Below are 20050 nucleotides of genomic sequence, written 5' to 3'. Positions count from 1 at the left end.
GACATTTATTCCTGTGTTCATTCCTCATGTTATAATATGGCTCCACAACCATGCACCATGAACCTCAGGGCAGGGGTCCAAACCCCTACTCACTGTTAAAGTACAGAAGAGAGGGAGTTTCCTGAGCACCTGCCATAAGCCAAATGGAAGAAACACATGTTTCTATCCCATTACCCACTGGGGGTACTCAGACAGGGGAGGGCACCAGATCAATATTGGGAAAAGAAACAAGAACAAGTCATAACATAATTTCCCAGTTACAGGCGACCCTTGAGCATTATAGACCTCCTTTCCCAATTACAGCCTCTCCTAAAACCTCCCTCTGGCAACCAACACCTTACCCGCCTTCTCAACTCTTCCTTCCAATTCTTCCAGTACACACAACACACATCCCAGTGTTGGATATGCATGTCACCGTCTCCCTCACCACACATAGCAATTCCCTTACCCTCAACCTGGCTGTCACAGGGCAAATATACTCCCCACCCCCACCCCCAATAAAAAAACACACAACTCACTGGACCAGTCTCTGACAAGGTCCTTCTCAGCCTCTTCAAACCTAACCTTTATCAACTACTCTAGTCCCAACTACACTGGTCTGACAAGCTCCGCTCCCTCCTTCTGCTCCACTTGGGTTCTCTGGAACAGCACAAAAAATTGCATCAACCCAGGAATCTTCATTCTCTGCGGGACCTATGCATATTCATGTCTCCCCCTTGACCCCCATCTTGGTCTTCCTGAGCCCAGGTCTAACATTCCTCAAAGAAGAAGAGATAGAACAAATAGTCTACCCTCAAGGGGAACTTTCCCACAGAAAAAAACGAGCTGTCATAGCCCCACTTCTGATTGGGTAGGCACCAGGATTTGGGGCATCTCGACCACAGCCCATTTCTACTACAAGCTGTCCCAAGAACTTAATGAGGATATGGAGCAGGTAGTGGAGTCCTTCGTTTTGGTCCAAAGACAAAAGAACTCATTAGCCTCTGTGGCCCTACAAAATAGGCAAGCCCTGGACCTTCTCAACACAGAAAAGGGAGGGACCTGCCTTTTCCTAGGAGAGGACTGCTGCAATTTTGTTAATGAAACGGGCAGAGTCCAGGGCAGAGTCAAAGAACTTAGAGACAGAATCGAATGCCGCAGAAAAGAGCTACAAAACCTTTATACTCCCCAAAACCTGTTCCAACTAGCCCTCCCTTGGTTGCCCCCTTTCTTGGGACCATTGGTACTCATCGTTTTATTCCTCTTATTTGGACCCTATCTCTTCAATCTCTTTCAAAGGTTTCTCCAAGAATGGATTTGGGTCATCTCTCAAGACCAGGTCAAGACCACTGTTCTTCTCGAGAGCCTCACCCAGACATCAGGAAAAGGAGACTATGGGCCCTAGGATGATCCTCCATTCCAGACCCAGAACCGTTGCCCCTACCCAGCAGGAAGTAGCCAGAGAGATACGTTGCTCTTTTTCCCATTTTTTATGATTTCAGGGTCTGGAATGAAGGAGTTCTTGGGCCTAGAAAAGAAAACAACAGTCTCAAAGTCCCTTGCTGAATCATTTAACTTCGGGGAAAACAAAACTGAAATTTAGGTCCCACCCCGATGCTCCAGGCCAGTCGCATCTACCTGGGACTTATCACCCCTGCCCAAAACCTCCCACCCCCTGTTCAACTACAAATACCATCTCAACTAAAGATTACCCAAAACATCATGCCTGACTAACGTTTCCCTTATCGCTTCCACAAGTTCAGTTCAGTTCAGTCACTCAGTCGTGTCCAACTCTTTGCGACCCCATGAATCACAGCACACCAGGCCTCCCTATCCATCACCAACTCCCGGAGTTCACTCAAACTCATGTCCATAGAGCTGGTGATGCCATCCAGCCATCTCATTCTCTGTCGTCCCCGTCTCCTCCCGCCCCCAATCCTTCCCAGCATCAGAGTCTTTTCCAGTGAGTCAACTCGTCGCATGAGGTGGCCAAAGTATTGGAGTTTCAGTTTCAGCATCAGTCCTTCCAATGAACACCCAGGATTGATCTCCTCTAGAATGGACTGGTTGGATCTCCTTGCAGTCCAAGGGACTCTCAAGAGTCTTCTCCAGCACCACAGTTCAAAAGCATCAATTCTTCGGCGATCAGCTTTCTTCACAGTCCAACTCTCACATCCATACATGACCACGGGAAAAACCATAGCCTTGACTAGATGGACCTTGGTTAGCAAAGTAATGTCTTTGCTTTTTAATATGCTATCTAGGTTGGTCATAACTTTCCTTCCAAGTGTAAGAATAGGTTAGCATAAGAACGGCCATCCTAGAGGCTAGAAAAACCATTTTTACTGAGTACGTGACTTGAGGGAGGAAGAACTAGATAAAACCTGGGAGACAAGTTAATCTTAAGTATCAGGAAGGCAAGTTAATCTTAAACACCAAGGATGTATTGACTTGAGGGAGGAAGAACTAGATAAAACCTGGGAGAAAAGTTAATCTTAAGTATCAGGAAGGCAAGTTAATCTTAAACACCAAGGATGTATTGACTTGAGGGAGGAAGAACTAGATAAAACCTGGGAGAAAAGTTAATCTTAAGTATCAGGAAGGCAAGTTAATCTTAAACACCAAGGATGTATTGACTTGAGGGAGGAAGAACTAGATAAAACCTGGGAGAAAAGTTAATCTTAAGTATCAGGAAGGCAAGTTAATCTTAAACACCAAGGATGTGGGGGGCTTCGACAATGAAAATTAGGTAAACAGGTCTGATGAACTTATCTCCTTAAGACCCCAGGAGAGAGATAGGCACAGCTGTGTGTGTGTGTAATGAAAAAAAATTCCTGTGAGTCAGGTAATTTAGAAATATCATGATTTGAAAATGCTATATAACCCCTTGGCTCTGAGTGCTCGGGGTCCTTGTTGAAACCCGCTGCGTCAGGCAGACACTTGGACCCCAGCTAGCTGGAAATAAACCTCGCTGTGTGTCTTGCATTATCGTGAGTGTCCTCTGTTCCTTTGAGGGAAGGGCGACTCTGGACTCTAACACAAGGAGTAAGCGTCTTTTAATAAACCTCCCTTTAAATATGAAGCCTCCCTGATCCCTCTTGCATTCAACCTGATCATTAGGCCGACTGTTGCCCCTCCTTGCCTGAATAAAGGGAAGACTCTTGAGAGTCCCTTGTACCACAAGGAGATCCAACCAGTCCATCCTAAAGGAGATCAATCCTGGGTGTTCATTGGAAGGAATGATGCTAAAGCTGAAACTGCAATACTTTGGCCACCTCATGTGGCGAGTTGACTCACTGGAAAAGACTCTGACGCTGGGAAAGGTTGGGGGCGGGAGGAGAAGGGGACGACAGAGAATGAGATGGCTGGATGGCATCACCGACTCTGTGGACATGAGTTTGAGTGAACTCCGGGAGTTGGTGCTGGACAGGGAGGCCTGGCGTGCTGTGACTCATGGGGTCACGGAGAGTCGGACGCGACTGAACTGAACTGAACTGAACCTACGCTGAGGTTGTCTCTCCTTCTTTTCTGCCTCGGCCCGAACTGTACCTTACACAGAAAACAAAGACCATGGCATCCGGTCCTGTCACTTCATGGCAAACAGATGGGGAAACAGTGGAATTAGTGGCAGACTTTATCTTGGGGGGCTCCAAAATCACTGCAGATGGTGACTGCAGCCATGAAATTAAATGACGCTTGCTCCTTGGAAGAAAAGTTATGACCAATCTAGACAGCATATTATAAAGCAAAGACATTATTTTGCCAACAAAGGTCCATTGAGTCAAAGCTATGGTTTTTCCAGGAGTCATGTATGGATGTGAGAGTTGGACTATAAAGCTGAGGGCCAAAGAATTGATGCTTTTGAACTGTGGTATTGGAGAAGACTCTTGACAGTCCCTCGGACTGCAAGGAGATCCAACCAGTCAATCCTAAAGGAAATCAATCCTGAATATTCATTGGAAGGACTGATACTGAATCTGAAACTCCAATACTTTGGCCACCTGATGTGAAGAACACTGACTCATTGGAAAAGACTCTGAGGCTGGGAAAGGTTGAAAGCAGGCAGAGAAGGGGACAACAGAGGATGAGAGGGTTGGATGGCATCACCAACTCAATGGACAGGAGTTTGAGCAAGCTCCAGGAGTTGGTGATGGACAGGGAGGCCTGGCATGCTGCAGTCCATGGGGTTGCAAAAAGACATACAAGACTGAGCGACTGAACTGAACTGTTGTTATTTCTATTTTGAAATGCAGAGGCTGATTGTAAATAGCCTTAGCCTAGACCCCACCTTCCTCCTTCCTCAGGAAATGTAAATTAGATGCTATTTGTAAATGCATAGCCTGGAGCCCATCTATCTCCTACCTCAGCCTCAGATAAGGAATCAGTTCACACCCCCTACCAACTCCCAACCCACCCCACCCCCCAACCCCTCAGGGAGTGAGTAAAGGAGCCTCGATTTCTTTTCACTCCCTCCTGCTTCAGTTGTTGCTGTTCAGTCACCCAGTCATGTCTGACTCACTGCAACCCCATGGACTGCAGCACACCAGGCCTCCCTGTCCCTCACCATCTCCTGGAGTTTGCCCAAGTTCATGCTCATCGAAGCTCCAATACTTTGGCCACCTGATGCAAAAAACCTATGGTGTTGTGGAATCCAGAGTTGCAAAACACATCTCAGAGGACACTCAAGACAGAGGAGTAGAGTTTATTACGCCAGTGGGTCCAAGGGGAATCGGCTCCCAACAAGGACCCCGATGACTTTGGAGGGCTTGGTTTTATACCCCGATTATGTGACTGGTTACATGTACTTAGTTTTACAACATGAAGGTACATGGAGAATTAACAGTTACATGGAGAATTAATTAAATTAAAAGGGACTATAAGTCAAAGGGACATTCCTATCATTAATCTAACAGAGATTAACAATTAATCTAATTAATTAGAGATTAATTAGTTAATCTAACAGAGATTAATCAATCAGAGATTAATCTAGTCAGAGTTTAATCTAACTGAGACAACCAGACCTTTAATTCCAATCTTTGCTTGCCATCTGTGAGGAGGGGGTTTCCATGGAGACCTGGTTTTTCTTTAACAGTGGTTTCCTCATTCCTGAACAAGATTCAGGCCCAGTTCATATCCTGCCTTAAGATGGTTGACAGTCTCCAAGATGGATTCCCTCTTACTCTCCTCCCAGTGGCCCCCAACACCGGGAATTGGTAATGGACATGGAAGCCTCGAGTGCTGCAGTCCATGGGTGTAGAGCTCAGCGGAGTTGCTTCTGAAAGAAGGGACACAGACAGCCTTCTGGAGACTGACAAACTGCTTTATTTTCCAGGCGTTATTATACAGTTTTACAAAGCAACAGTTAGAACTGGATATGGAACAACTGACTGGTTCCAAATAGGAAAAGGAATACGTCAAGATTGTATACTGTCACCCTGCTTATTTAACTTATATGCAGAGTACATCATGAGGAACGCTGGTCTGGAAGAAGCACAAGCTGGAATCAAGATTGCTGGGAGAAATATCAATAACCTCAGATATGTAGATGACACCACCCTTATGGCAGAAAGTGAAGAGGAGCTCAAAAGCCTCTTGATGAAAGTGAAAGAGGAGAGTGAAAGGTTGGCTTGAAGCTCAACATTCAGAAAACAAAGATCATGGCATCTGGTCCCATCACTTAATGGGAAATAGATGGGGAAACAGTGGAAACAGTGTCAGACTTTTTCTGGGCTCCAAAATCATTGCAGATGGTGACTGCAATCATGAAATTAAAAGATGCTTACTCCTTGGAAGGAAAGTTATGACCAACCTAGATAGCATATTAAAAAGCAGAGACATTACTTTGCCAACAAAGGTCCATCTAGTCAAGGCTATGGTTTTTCCAGTGTTTATGTATGGATGTGAGAGTTGGACTGTGAAGAAAGCTGATTGTCGAAGAATTGATGCTTTTGAACTGTGGTGCTGGAGAAGACTCTTGAGAGTCCCTTGGACTGCAAGGAGATCCAAACAGTCCATCCTAAAGGAGATCAATCCTGGGTATTCATTGGAAGGACTGATGCTAAAGCTGAAACTCCAATACTTTGACCACCTCATGCGAAGAGTTGACTCACTGGAAAAGACTCTGATGCTTGGAGGGATTGGGGGCAGGAGGAGAAGGGGACAACAGAGTATGAGATGGCTGGATGGCATCACCAACTCGATGGACATGAGTTTGAGTGAACTTCAGGAGTTGGTGATGGACAGGGAGGCCTCGCATGTTGTGATTCATGGGGGTCTCAAAGAGTCAGACACGACTGAGCAACTGAACTGACTGACTAACTGAAGACTTCAAAAGCTATAGCAGTGTGACGAAAACCAGAACATCTGCGGAATGTTGATAACATCAGGTACTAGACATGCTGTCTCTACTTCTAAGCGTAATCAGTTTCCCAAGCTCCCAAGTTAGCTATTAATCATGGTTCCCAGCATAGTTTTTGATTATCTCAAGGACTACATGCGCAGGGAGTGTTCCTTAGGCTAAATGAAAGACCAGGGAGTGTTCCTTAAGTTAAATGCCAAGAATTGTTAAGGGCTGAGTGCTGGGAGAAATATCAATAATCTCAGATATGCCGATGACACTACCCTTATGGCAGAAAGTGAAGAGGAACTCAAAAGCCTCTTGATGAAAGTGAAAGAGGAGAGTGAAAAGGTTGGCTTGAAGCTCAACATTCAGAAAACAAAGATCATGGCATCTGGTCCCATCACTTCATGGGAAATAGATGGAAAAACAGTGGAAACAGTGTCAGACTTTATTATTTTGGGCTCCAAAATCACTGCAGATGCTGATTGCAGCCATGAAATTAAAAGACGCTTACTCCTTGGAAGGAAAGTTATGACCAACCTTGATAATATATTAAAAAGCAGAGACATGACTTTGCCAACCAAGGTCCGTCTAGTCAAGGCTATGGTTTTTCCCGTGGTCATGTATGGATGTGAGAGTTGGACTGTGAAGAAAGCTGATTGCCGAAGAATTGATGCTTTTGAACTGTGGTGTTGGAGAAGACTCTTGAGAGTCCCTTGTACCGCAAGGAGATCCAACCAGTCCATTCTAAGGGAGATCGATCCTGGGTGTTCATTGGAAGGACTGATGCTAAAGCTGAAACTGCAATACTGTGGCCACCTCATGAGACGAGTTGACTCACTGGAGAAGACTCTGACGCTGGGAAAGGTTGGGGGCGGGAGGAGAAGGGGACGACAGAGAATGAGATGGCTGGATGGCATCACCGACTCTGTGGACATGAGTTTGAGTGAACTCCGGGAGTTGGTGATGGACAGGGAGGCCTGGCGTGCTGTGATTCATGGGGTCGCGGAGAGTCGGACACGACTGAGCGACTGAACTGAACTGAACTGAACTGAGTGAAACAACTTCAAAGAACAAGATGTTTATGAGAACGCCGGAGACGTGCCCTTCGCCATTGCCTCTGGTGAGGACCTTCTTCTCTGGCAACCTCTTACTCAGTTTTTCAACACATGGGGTCGCAAAGAGTCGGACATGACTGAGTGACTGAACTGAAGTGAACGGATGTTCACTTCATCAGTAATGTCAACCAGCCATCTCATCCTCTGATGCCCTGTTCTCCTTCTACCCTCGGTCTTTCCCAGCATCAGGGACTTTTCCAGTGAGTTGTCTGTTCACATCAGATAACCAAAATACTGGAACTTCAGCCTCAGCATCAGTCCTTCCAGTGAATATTCAGGGTTGATCTCCCTTAAGATTGACCAGTTTTATCTCCTTGCCATCCAAGGGACTTTCAGGACTCTTCTCCACCACCACATTTTGAAAGCATCAGTTCTTTGGTGTTTTGCCTTCTTTACAGTCCAACTCTCACAACTGTACATGAACACTGGGAAGACCATAGCCTTTGACTATGTGGAACTTTGTTGGCAGAGTAATGTCTCTGCTTTTCAATACACTATCCAGGTTTGTCATCACTTTCCTGCCAAGAAGTAATCATCTTCTGATTTCATGGCTGCAGTCACCGTCTGCAGTGATTTTAAAGCCCAAGAAGAGGAAATATGTCACTACATCCACCTTTTCTCCTTTTATTTGCCATGCAGTAATGGGGCCAGATGCCATGATCTTAGTTTTTTTAATATGTAGTCTTAAGCTGGCTTTCACTCTCCTCCTTTACCCTCATCAAGAGGCTCTTTAGTTCCTCTTTGCTTTCTGCCATTAGAGTGGTATCATCTGCATATCTGAGGTTGTTGATGTTTCTCCCACCTATCTTGATTCCAGCTTGTAATTCATCCAGCTGGCATTTCTCATAATGTCCTCAGCATATAGGTTAAACAAATAGGGTGACAGTAGACAGCCCTGTCATACTCCTTTCTTGATCTTGAACCAACCAATTGTTCCATACAGGGTTCTAACTGTTGCTTCTTAATCCGTATACAGGTTTCTCAGGAGACAGGGAAGATAGTCTAGTTCTCCCATCTCTCTAAGAGATTTCCACACTTTGTCATGATGCACACTGTCAAAGGCTTTAGTGGAGATGATGAAATAGAGATAGATGTTTTTCTGAAATTCCCTCGTATTCTCTATAATCCAGCAGATGCTGGCAATTTGATCTCTAGTTCCTCTTTCTTTTATAAACCCAGCTTGGAAATCCAGAAATTCTTGGTTCACATAATGCTGAAGTCAAGCATGCAAGATTTTAAGCATGAATGCTGCTGCAGTAGCAGCCACAATATAGCCATGTCTGAATTTCATGTCTGGCCTCTTAAATTTCTATTGACTGCGTGGGCCAAGAACCTTGGTCAGTCACAGACTAGCAGTATCTTTGACACCTAGGAAGCCTAGTTGCTGTAAACCCCATATTATCTGTTCATTACATGCACTATTATATACACAGCAATACAAATGAAAGGTAGGACCCTAAAGGGCAATGGTTAATCTTGCCTAAGAGTAAACACACTTGCTTAGACAGCCTTTTGTATCTGTATCTCCTCTATCCTCCCCCAAACCAATGTACAAACACACACAACATGTGCTCAAAGGAGAATTTTGGCCAAATTAATATTTCTTATTAATCTGAACAAAAAGATATTTACAAAATGTTATTTTACTACCTCTACTTTTAATATATATTAGGCACTTCAGAACATCTAGAAAGACTAGATATTTTTTAAAAAGTACTTAGCATCATCAACTATATATAGTGAGGAATAAAATGCACATATGGAACAGTGGTTTTACTAGGAAAATATCTTCCAAACTTGGCCAGTCTGGCAGAGAAGCTTCTTCTCTTCCTCCTCACACCTTCTGCTCCATGTCCTCTAAACTACAGAAAAAAAACGTGGACATTGTGTGCACCTAACGTGGCTTCTAGAGGTCATCTTAACAACACCATTTCAAAAAGCCATTCCAGAAGACAGTTTTATGATTTTTTTTTAAAACAAATGGCTCTGTAAAAGTCATGTGATTTTCCTTCTTTAAATTAAAAAAAAAATTTGTTTTTTTATGTAGACCATCTTTAAATTTTTTTTATTATATTTGTTGCAACGTTGCCTCTGTTTTGGTTTTTTGGCAGTGAGTCATGTGGACTGTTAGCTCTCCATTCAGGGATTGAACCTGCACCCTCCACATTGGAAAGTGAAGTCTCAACTGTAGACCACCAGGGAGGGCTCCAAGTCATGTGATTTTCTAACCCTACTTCAGCATATGTTGGGCAACCACTTTACAGCCGGAAGGCCTAGATGAAGCAGAAATCTTCCTTTGAAAGGCTGGGAGAGAAGTGAAGAGCAGCATTTCTATAATCTGTGTACAGGTCTTTCATAAATGGCCAGCAAACCTCCCTCAAGGATGGTGGGTATCTCCAACTGGCCCAATGCAATGTGTGTGTGTGTGTCTTAGTCACTCAGTCATGTCCAACTCTTTGCAACGCCATGGACTGTAGCTCTCCAGGCTCCTCTGTCCATGTGATTTCCCAGGCAAGAATACTGGAGTGGGTTGCCATTTCCTTCTCCAGGGGATCTTCCCGACCAAGGGATTGAACTCATGTCTCCTACACTGAGACATGAGTTGGATTCTTTACAGCTGAGCCACCTGGGAAGCCCAGCCCAACACAGTCTGCTATTCTATTATCTCTGGCTTCCAGTGTCAAGACCCAAGGGCCACCAGTGCCCCAACTGTAATTGCCACAGTTCACTCCCGGGCCCTGAAATGTTTCATCCACATTGTTCGGGACCAGTCAGTCACCCCAGATGCTATACTGGTGTGATAACTTGGCCTGATACTAAGATGGCCAAACTTATGCCAGCCTAGACCAGCCTTCTCTGCCCTGGGTGCCCTTCCAGTGGTCACCTTTGTTCTTGCTCCACCAAGCATACCACCCCAAGACCCCATGTCCTCTGCAGCCTGGTGGGGGTTCACCTTGGCCCAACCCAGACAGGGCAGCCTCTGCAACTTGAGGCCAGGCCCACAGAGGCCTGCGGCCATCAGGGCATAGGGATGGAGGTATCCCTGCTGCCTTGGGACCTAGGGGTGGATGCAAGGGATCGGTGGGGATGGGTGTGGGAGGTGGCAGGGCTGAGGGTGGGGTGGGAGGAGCTAAAGCCCTAGCTTCTTATCTTTTGTCTGCCAGAAATTGGGACAAAATTCCCCTTCCCCTTTTTAAACTGCAACAGAGATAACACAGTTGGCCAAAGTTGTTATCATTAAATGACCTTGTGCTTCCACCTCAAAATTTCAAGTTATTCTGAATCCACAGGATCTTAGTCAGTGTACTAGGGAGATGAAAGGAAACACTACTTTTCAATTGCTCCTTTTTTCTTAATGTTTGGGATCCTTTGGGTTTTCTGTTACTTGCAAAACATCCTAAATGATAAAAGTCCAGTCCTTTCTTCCTGGAACAACTTCCCTTTTAGACCAACTTTTCTGTGAATACAACATTTGGCAATTATTGTCAAATCTTAATACACAGTTACCATTTATTAAAGCATTTTTTCCCACTTATGGTTCCTTAACTTACAAAACAAGGGAACGAGACAGAAAGATATTCATTGCATAATGTGCATAAAAGAAAATAGGAGTGAGCATCATGCTAGGTCTAAAAGTCGGGAATTAGCTAAATAAGTTACTGTACATCTGTACAACAGAATATGGTGCCCTAGTTTTTAAGAAGAATGAGCTAGGTTTATGCAGACATGGAAAGAACTTCATGATATTATGTCTTTAAAAAAAAAAAAAAAGCAATTATTTATTTATTTGGCGGTGTCAGGTCTCAGTTGCTGAACATGGGATCCTCAGTTGCGGAATACAGATTCTTTTACATGCAGCATGTGGGATCTATTTCCCCAACAGGGATTGAACCCAGGCCCCCATGCATTGGGAGTATAGAGTCCTAGCCACTGGACCAGGGAAGTCCCAAGGTACTGTGTCTTGACTGATAAACAGAATGGTAAGATGGGCCCATTCATGTACTAATAAAAGCTCTAAATGTATACGTGCCCTTTGAACAGATGTATGTATATATGTGAGTAAGTAGGAAAAAAGCTGTAAAGTCATGGTAGGAAGCTTAGAGTGGGGTTGTAGGTAAGTTTAGTTGCGAAAATACGTGCGTGCGTGCATGCTAAGTCGCTTCAGCTGTGTCCGACTCTTTGCGGCCCTAGAGACTATAGCCCACCAGGCTCCTCTCCGTGGGATTCACCAGGCAAGAATACTGGAGTGGGTTGCCATGCCCTCCTCCAGGGGATCTTCCCGACCCAGGGATCCAACCTGGGTCTCCCGTGGCTTCTGCATTACAGATAGATTCTTTACTACTGAGCCATCAGGGAAGTCCTTAGATGCAAACAGGGGATTTCAAACTTTACTGTGTAGAATAGCTTGTATATGGTGTTTCACAACGATCCATACAGATAGTCACTGGGTATGTTTTAAAAAATAAAAATCATTTAATGGGTTTGTGGTGATGGTTTTAAAATCAGCCCACAATTTCTAGAATACTCCTCCATTCAAAAGGTAAAATTTAATTCCCCTCCTCTCGATGCTCCAAGTTAAGTTATACTTTCCTTCTCAGAACTGGAATCAACTATTTTTCTTAGAAGCTCAAGCTTCTTGGAGTGGAAAATAACACATAGACTGAACCCTGGGGGGATTCAGTGCCATTAGATTGGTCATTATTTCTTGGATTTTTCAATGGGGAAAGTTAGAAAAGCACATTTCTTTTGCTTTCAAAAGAGAAAATAGATTATGAATTCACAGTGTATAAAAAAGTTATTCCGATGAAGGTGCTTTCATGGTGTGATGAATATGCAGTTTCCCATTCTTTTTTTTCTTCAGTTGCTTTTTAAAAATTTAGTTGCTAAGGACACAGGACACATCATCAAATAATTTTTTTCTCTTGGTAATGAATCTTCTATTTTAGCTAAAAACACAGAAACAATTATCCTCTCTTTTTCTAATATAGTTACTTGTCTCTGAATCATTCAAATTAAATTGAGTTGTTACATAACCAAAATTAGTATCTTTTTTTGGTCTAACTAAATATTTTTAAAATAATATTTTTGAGACAGAGAAGTAAAAAGAACAAAAATATTCTATAATCTCAGCCCTCAGAAGATTACCACTAATATTTTTAATAAAAATTACACATATACATGTTAATTGCTCACAGATTGGGAGACTCCATATTGTTAAGATGTCAATTCTCTATACTTGTGTACATATACAATACAATCAAAATCAATATCACTGCTGTTTTCTTATGTAAAGTGACAAGTGGATTCTATAATTTATATAGAAATGAGAAGGACTTGGAATAGGCAAAACAATTCTGAAAATGAAGAACAAAGTTGGAGGATTTATACTCGCTAAATTAGAGGCCTACTATAAAGCCACAGTAATCAAAACTACAGGATATTGTCATGAGGATAATTATATAAGTCAACAGAAACAAACAATGAGTCTAGAAATAGACTTGTACATGGTTAAATTGCTTTTTCGTAAATATGTCAAGCAATTCAAAGAGGGAAAAGAACAGTCTTTTCAAAAATGTTATTGAAATAAGAAAAATAGTATGAACAAAGAAGTGAACCTTGATCCTACCTTATACCATCAACAAAAATTAATTCAACATTGATTTAGATCTATATATAAAAGCTATATAGTTATAAAATGTCTAAAAGAAACATAAGTGTGAATCATTGCCATGTTGTTGACTCTTGGGATTCTGCAAACTATGGATTGCTGACCAAATCAGAGCCACTATCTGTTTTAGTAAATAAAGTTTTATTGAGACACAGACATGCTCATTCAATTAAATACTGCCTATGGTTGCTTTCACACTGCAGGAGCTGACCTGAGTAATTATAACAGAGACCTGGTGGCCCACAAAGCCTAAATTATTACTTGCTTTTTTGTAAAAACTCCTGTGTACCTTGGTTCTTCCATTACCTCTTTGGAAAAGTTCCTCAGAGCTATCTGAGAGGCTGTATCCAGGCTTACATACTCAGTAAAGCCCCAAATATAACATACTTCTCAACTCTCAGGTTGTACATTTTTTTCAGTTGACATCTATAAGGATGTAATAATGTAACCACAATCATCCCTGATTTCAGTAATGTGACTGAATTCATCCTAAATTCCTTATCTGGTTCCAATTCACTTTTCTCACCCTTCTCCCACACCACCCTTCTCTCTCAGCAACTCTATAGATACTCTTTAACTATATTCAAAATTGCTATTTTCTCAAGAGATCAAATTTGTGGGTTGGGCAGGGGCAGCAAGAAAAGGGGTGGAGAAGTAGCAGGAATAAGATGAACCAAGTCAAAAGGTACAATCTTCCAGTTATAAGATAAATAAGTATAGGGATGTAACATACAACATGCTAAATACAAACAACACTGCTACATGTTCCAAATCCAGAGAGGAGTACATCAAGGCTTTATATTGTCACCCTGCTTATTTAACTTACGTGCAGAGTACATCAGGTGAAATGCCAGACTGGATGAAGCACAAGCTGGAATCAAGATTGCCAGGAGAAATATCAATAACCTCAGACATTCATATGACACCACTCTTATGGCAGAAAGTGAAGAACTAAAGAGCCTCTTGATGAAAATTAAAGAGAAGAGTGAAAAAGTTGGCTTAAAACTCAACATTCGGAAAGCTAAGATTATGGCATCTGGTCCCATCACATCATGGCATCTGGTCCCATCACTTCATGGCAAATAGATGGGGAAACAATGAAAACACTGAGAGATTTTATTTTGGGGGGCTTCAAAATCACTGCAGATGGTGACTGCAGCCATGAAAGTAAAAGATGCTTGCTCCTTGGAAGAAAAGCTATGACCAACCTAGACAGCGTATTAAAAAGCAAGGATATTACTTTACCAACAAAGGTCTGTCTAGTCAAAGCTATGGTTTTTCCTGTAGTCATGTATGGATGTGAGAGTTGGACTATAAAGAAAGATGAGCACTGAATAATTGATGCTTTTGAGCTGTGGTGTGGAGAAGGCTCTTGAGAGTCCCTTGGACTGCAAGGAAATCCAACCCGTCCATCCTAAAGGAGATCAACCCTGGGTGTTCACTGGAAGGACTGATGCTGAAGCTGAATCCAATACTTTGGCCACCTGATGCAAAGAACCAACTCATTGGAAAAGACCCTGATGCTGGGAAAGATTGAAGGCAGGAGGAGAAGGGGACAACAGAGGATGAGAGGGTTGGATGGCATCACCTTTGCGATGAACATGAGTTTGAGTAGGCTCCAGGAGTTGGTGATGGATAGGGAAGCTGGGCGTGGGCCAGTGCATGGGGTCGCAAAGAGTTGGACAAGACTGAGTGACTCAACTGAATTAAACTAAGTTATACATGAAGTTTTTAAAGAGTAAATTCTAAGAGTTCTCATCACACACACAGATAACTTTTTCTATTTCTTTGATTTTGTATTTATATATGACGGATGTCCATTAAATTTACTGTGGTAATCATTCCTCAAGTCAAATCATAATGCTGTACACCTTAAAATTTATACAAGGCTGTATGTCAATTATATCTCAATAAAACGAAAGGAAAATTATTTTATGAAGCAAAAAATCTGTGCAAACGATGGCAATATTTTACATTTTCTCAGTTTCCCTAGTGTTTGACGTAAAACAGCTGGATTCTCATATCTGTTTCTGCATTCAACTTGTGGCAAAAGACTTGTTAATTTCTTAGAAACTTCTGGAAAATTCGATTTAATTTCTTGAGATTATGAGAATAAAAACGGCCAATAACATCTTCCTATTGTTAAGAGAATAGCTTTGAACTTATAGAACTCCAGGGATCCCTGGACCTCATATTTGGGAACCAACTGGATTTCAGTACCTATTTCTATGAATAATCTATTTCTAGATCGTCCAATTTTGGATCTTTTTTCTCGTAGCCAGTAGTTACTAGTACAAAGTAAGCAGCTCTGTCCTCCGTGATGAGGAAGCCTTAAACTAGACCGAGGGTGCTTAATTAGAGAATTCACTTTAATCACTAAAAAAGCGGTTATCCGGCATCAGAGTAGGTCTCTTGACGTTTGACGCGGCCGAGCGAGGCAATTGCGTTTAGGCAATGCAAGAAAATATGACCACTGGCCTGTGTCACAAAATTTAAGTTGTCAAAAAAACCCGAAATCTAGATCTACGGAATTTTATTGCAGTATTTTAAAACTTTAAATGCCTGCCGGCAGGCCGCCTGTTTTTGTAAATAGTTATTTTCGGGAAACTTTCAGTCACTCAATGCAAGGCCTGGCTCAGGAGCCTAGTCGCGCGACTCGCGGGTGACCCGACACGCTGACAGAAAGTCGCGCGCCTAGAGGCGAATCTCTGCACCCCTCAGCCGACTTCCACTTCCCTCCCTCCACCAGGTCGCCTCTGATTGGCTGTGCTGCCGCAAGTGCGCTCTGCCATTGGCCGGAAGTCCGTCAGAGGTGGGCCCAGAGAGACTTACCTCAGCCGGTTCACTGGAGAGCGTCATTGTGCTCGGCGGTTGCAGTCCCCGAAGGTAGAGCTTGTAATGCGAAGGCAGAGAAGCGGCCAGCGCGGCGCCGCTCTAGGTACGTTGAAACCGGGCGAGAGCCCCGCGCGAGCGGCGGTTTGTCGGGACGGCAGTTTCTCTGGCGCCGCGTGCCTCCCTGAGGGCCGGTTCCCGGAAGGCTCGGAACGCAGCGCGAGCCGAGCGGTTGTGGCGGGGTTGACTCTGAGGCGTCTATGGAGTCGCTGGGGCGCCGACCTGACTGGGAAGACGCCGGCGAAGGGCGAGAGGACGTGTTCCCTCCAGTTGTCGGAGTGGGCGGCGAGCGAAGAGGGAGTGGCGGGCAGCGGCGTGTGCGAGGCACGTCCCCTCAGGGTTTGGTACTCGGCGAGTAAGTACAAGCTTGGGGCCTGAAGGGACTACTTTTAGAAACTGACGGAGAAAATGTAGTCCCCCGCCCCAACTTTGGGATTCCGTTGCCACATTTCCAGGAGTTGTTTTAGTTATAATTTATCAGAAGAAACCAGGGGCCAGAAGTTGTGTTCCTGTCCTGGCGGCGGGGAGGCTTTCCTTGATGTATGTGTTCGAAGGCACTAGAACATTTGATGCCCAAATGCCTTTTTAAATTAAAGCACCTGTAGCACAAACGTGTTACGTACACCTGTGGAGCTCATCCGTGTAGGGATGCTGTGATTGAAGGATGAAAGCCGTGTACCAGCAGGAGTGGTTCTTTTAACACAGTTTATTTTTGAGTAAGTTTAAAAAAAGACCGTATCCTGCTTCTCGTTCCCCCTCACTTAACTTTCTCCAATGCCCCTCTCCCACCTACTTTCTCCTTTTTGGCAAAGTTCAAGAATGTGTTCTGTACAGAGGAAGCAGTTATTTTGCTTTTTCTCTCTAAAACTTCACTGTGCTTGGAAAACTGACTTCTATGTTGAAGATGAAATTTCCAACATTGTAAGCCAGCACGTGTTGCTTCTTTTGTGAAGAGCTAGTATTCACTGCTCTAAAGACTTCTGTATGGTCAAGACCTAGGAAAAGATGATCGTACAGAATAATTCATTAGAAACAAAATGTTAAAACGTAGAAGAATTATGTGAAATCCAGTTAAGCAGGCTGTTATACTGGATTTGGATTTAATACGCTTCATGATGATTTTGTCATATATTTACTTATAGCCAGTAAAATGATCAGCGACCTAAGTATTTGCCAAATAAATGGGGAAGAACATTCAAGATAATTTATATCACAGGAAAGCTATTGAAAAAACAAAAATGAAGCGTCTGGCTGAAGGACTAATTACACTGAATTCAGCTCTTGTGAAGTATGTCTTAGTTTATTCATCTTTCAATACATTTTTGGAAATGTTGAGTCTATAATCAAATTAATCTACTTAACTCTCAGTCTTATCTACAGATTTTTACAGACTACATCCTAAGATTGACTTCTGCCTCAACAGAAATGCATGAACAGTGTGTTATTGGAAATGATTTGCATCCTTTAAGAACTGGTGTATCTAGGTACATCTTGAATTTTCTGCTCTGCTTTCCATATTGACTCTTATACTGCACCTCAACCTTCAATTCTACTGTATTTACTTGCTAGATAGTGTCTTGAATTCTGGTCTGAAAATATTGCATGATCCCTGCATTGTTGCCTGTGCATATCATGTAGTTCTGTTATAGTGGATGTGTACAGATGTATTTCATGTGATGTAATCAAATTTTAAATAGCATAGTTGTTAAAAATAAAAATAAACTTTGATTTTAAATGCATAAGAGTATTCTCATTAAGTTGAATGAAATTATTACATATAAAATACAAATAACCATATTCTATCTTATTCTGTCTCATACTCTTACATCATTTAAATACTTAATCTATTCTCTGAGGCTTAATTAAACCTCGACCCATACCTTTCAAATGCATTACTATAGATTCAGGTAACTTTGTATCCCTTTTTAGCTTTACCAATCTAAGTAGGACAGAAAGCTTGTAGTCAGGCCATATCTAGAGGGAAGTAACCATAACTCTCTGAATTGGGTAGATAATTGAATACAATGTGAATTTTTTAACTTCTCATTAAATTTCTAGGGGTATAAGGAGTGTTTGTATATAGATAAATATGTAGACGTATTATATGTATCTGTTAAATGTGGTACCATTAGTATTATGTTTGAGGTTCTATGGCATATAGTGGTGCTTATGGTATAGTTACTGCAAAAGTTACTGAGGTCTGTTCTGGTCCTCTTTATTAAGGAAAAAGTAGCAGCATTAAATAAGTTAAATAAGCAAGGTGACAATATACAACCTTGACGTACTCCTTTTCCTATTTGGAACCAGTCTGTTGTTCCATGTACAGTTCTGACTTTATTTTTTTGGGCTCCAAAATCACTGCGGATATTGATTGCAGCCATGAAATTAAAAGACACTTACTCCTTGGAAGGAAAATTATGACCAACCTAGATAGCATATTAAAAAGCAGAGACATTACTTTGCCAACAAAGGTCCGTATAGTCAAGGCTATGGTTTTTCCAGTGGTCATGTATGGATATGAGAGTTGGACTGTGAAGAAAGCTGATCATTGAAGAATTGATGCTTTTGAACTGTGGTGCTGGAGAAGACTCTTGAGAGTCCCTTGGACTGCAAGGATATCCAACCAGTCCATTCTAAAGGAGATCAATCCTGGGTGTTCATTGGAAGGACTGATGCTAAAGCTGAAACTCCAATACTTTGGCCACCTCATGCGATGAGTTGACTCACTGGAAAAGACTGATGCTGGGAAGGGTTGGGGGCAGGAGGAGAAGGGGACGACAGAGAATGAGATGGCTGGATGGCATCACCGACTCAATGGACATGAGTTTGAGTGAACTCCGGGAGTTGGTGATGGACAGGGAGGCCTGGCGTGCTGTGATTCATGGGGTCACAAATAGTCGGACACGACTGAGCGACTGAACTGAACTGAGCAGCATTAAATAAAGCTTCTACATGAAAAGCATCTCGCTGAGAATTTAAAAATAAGACACATGACTAAAATATATATATATTTCTAATGGGAAATTCAGATGAGGAAGTAGTTCTCTTAGGGAAAGATGTTTGCTGAAGAAATGATCTTTAAACATGACCATAAAGCAAGTGGAGAATAAGGGAGAATGTTGGTATATGGCAGTTTTGATGAGTTTGAGAAAAGTGAAGGCTAAATTTGTAGGAAATTTGGAGATAAAATTTGATAGCTTTAGGAAAAAGGAAATACAAAAAAGGTAATGCAATCATGATTCTCTGGTTATTTGCTTGTAACAACTCAAGTATTACATGTGATGAAAAGGGTGTATAGGTATAGAAAACAGCTAGATTCTCATCTGTAAGTATAAGACCATGATAGTGGCTAAAATTTGTAACTCAGGAAATACATGTGAGCATATTTTAAAATATTGAGATTAATTTTTTTAAAGTTATATTAAAAGTGATTGCCATAGGTAGCGAGTGAATGAAACCAGCTATTTCATTGTGAACATTTTATACTCCTTAATTTTATGCTGTTACATTGGTAAAGAAAATTTTTAAGTAAAAGCAAAATTCTCCTAGCACTTAGAAGATGTTAATGCTGCTGGTCCGTGGACCACAGTTAGAGTAGTAATAATATTCATGCTCATTGTAAGACCTGACACAAGTTGGTCATGTTTTGTCATTTTCTTGATCACTATATCCCTTAACAGTAACCTTGTCACATCATAGTATCTGATTTTTACTTGTGATAGGAGATTTCTTTGAATCTTAATATCCTTGGTTTAAATACTGGCTCCTGAACTGTGAGTGTATGTGTGTGTTTTTAAACTTTTTTAAAAGTTATAACCTATCTTAGATTCATTTTGATAATTTAAATGTAAAATATAATAATTGTGCTTTATTTAGTATTGATTATATATTAAGGTAGTATTTCAACAAAAAGCAACCCAAGTGAGAGATATTTTGTAATGAAGAAAACCAATCCACCACCAGAAGTACAGAGAATAAATGCAATCATTATGTACCCATAGCTTTAAACTTTATAAGGAGGGGGAGCATGAGTGATTTAATTGAAAGAAATAA

At 42.1% G+C, this 20050-nt stretch overlaps 1 protein-coding gene and 1 pseudogene across 7 annotated transcripts in view; both read left to right on the top strand.

Annotated features, from left to right (window-relative positions):
* The first annotated feature begins 404 nt into the window (after positions 1-404).
* On the top strand, positions 405-1389 carry LOC148773692 (syncytin-1-like; annotated as a pseudogene).
* Positions 1390-15960: 14571 nt separating this feature from the next.
* Positions 15961-20050, top strand: part of ATF7IP2 (activating transcription factor 7 interacting protein 2) — an 82644-nt gene continuing 78554 nt past the window's right edge. For 2 of the 7 annotated variants that reach the window (XM_088833015.1, XM_088833010.1), the window contains exons 1-3: positions 15961-16352; positions 17140-17285; positions 17366-17481. The gene's annotated coding sequence lies outside the window, so the exon portion shown is untranslated. Of the gene's footprint in view, positions 16353-16377; positions 16714-17139; positions 17286-17365; positions 17482-20050 lie in introns of those variants that run through there. The other 5 variants (XM_088833011.1, XM_088833014.1, XM_088833013.1 and 2 more) reach the window with 5 other exon arrangements.

The sequence above is a fragment of the Moschus berezovskii genome, chromosome 27 (genome assembly GCF_049115385.1).
Source record: "Moschus berezovskii isolate FMDL1 chromosome 27, NW_MosBer_1.0, whole genome shotgun sequence".
NCBI lineage: Eukaryota > Metazoa > Chordata > Mammalia > Artiodactyla > Moschidae > Moschus > Moschus berezovskii.
Note: the sequence above shows the minus strand (reverse complement) of the source record. Positions and strands in the feature narration are given on the sequence as shown.